This window comes from Buceros rhinoceros, unplaced genomic scaffold (assembly GCF_000710305.1).
Source record: "Buceros rhinoceros silvestris isolate BGI_N320 unplaced genomic scaffold, ASM71030v1 scaffold25441, whole genome shotgun sequence".
Classification (NCBI taxonomy): Eukaryota; Metazoa; Chordata; class Aves; order Bucerotiformes; family Bucerotidae; genus Buceros; species Buceros rhinoceros.
The window spans coordinates 1,466-2,502 of NW_010394010.1; the positions used below are offsets into that span (position 1 = coordinate 1,466).

At 47.5% G+C, this 1,037-nt stretch overlaps 1 pseudogene across 1 annotated transcript; it reads left to right on the plus strand.

The window, feature by feature from the left end:
* The first annotated feature begins 695 nt into the window (after positions 1-695).
* On the plus strand, positions 696-1,011 carry LOC104501322 (annotated as a pseudogene). The gene has a single exon (XR_727845.1). The product of XR_727845.1 is annotated as a short stature homeobox protein pseudogene (transcript).
* Positions 1,012-1,037: the final 26 nt, after the last annotated feature.

Sequence of the window (1,037 nt, forward strand, 5' to 3'; positions counted from 1 at the left end):
AAACAGCATTTTTGGTTCGCCGATTGTTTTGACCATTTACTGAAGCGAAACTAGCTAAATAGCAAATCAGGTAGAATTTCCAATGATTACAACAAATGCACATCTCCATCTTTTTATTCATTACCTTTTTTATTGAATACTCATTTTCTTTTTCCTCTTGACAGCGATACATTTAATTGCAGAAGCACAGTTATTTGATTAGCTTGGTCCGTTTTTACTCACAGTGTTGCCACGCACAGGATGTCCTTACAATCAATTAAGCCTTCCTCGACTTTCATTTCTGCAGCCCATTTACAGAATGCAGATACCTATTTTCATGTTTTCCTCTCTTCTGCCCTTCCCCCCTTTTCATTCCCCCCTTTCTCTCCCCCTCTTTTTCGCTTTTGCCTCTTTGCCTCCCTAAATCAAGGTGCAAAGATGCCAAAGAGTGATGAAATGAAAAGAAAGCCAATTGCTGGACTGAGGTGGGGGAGATAGCTGCTAGGAGTCCGCCTGCGACTATGGAGCAGTCAGTAATTGCTGGAGACAGGGAGAGCTGGGGGTTGGGCTGAGGTAGCCATGTATAAATAGTGTGATCTCAAATTGAAAGGCATAAATAACAGCAGGAGTGATCTAACCCTATACAGCCCATCTTCTACGTGCAAAAACAGCGTGCGGAGGACGGCCACATCGCCGACTGAAAACAAGTGGATCTCTGTGGATAAGATCACCGGGCAGCCATGGAAGAACTTACGGCTTTTGTATCCAAATCTTTTGACCAGAAAAGCAAAGAAAGCAGCAGCGGCAGTGGCAGCAGCAACAAGAAGGAGACGATCACGTACAGGGAAGTTTTGGAGAGTGGGTTGGCTCGCTCTAGAGAGCTTGGAAACTCCGACTCTAACCTGCAGGACATGACCGAGAGCAGCAACCATTGCCCGGTGCATCTTTTCAAAGACCACGTAGAGAGCGACAAGGACAAACTGAAGGAGTTCAGCACGGGCAGGACGGCGGAAGGTAAGAGCGGGGCCGGGCGTCCTCCGCCCCGCGCCCCTCGCCGG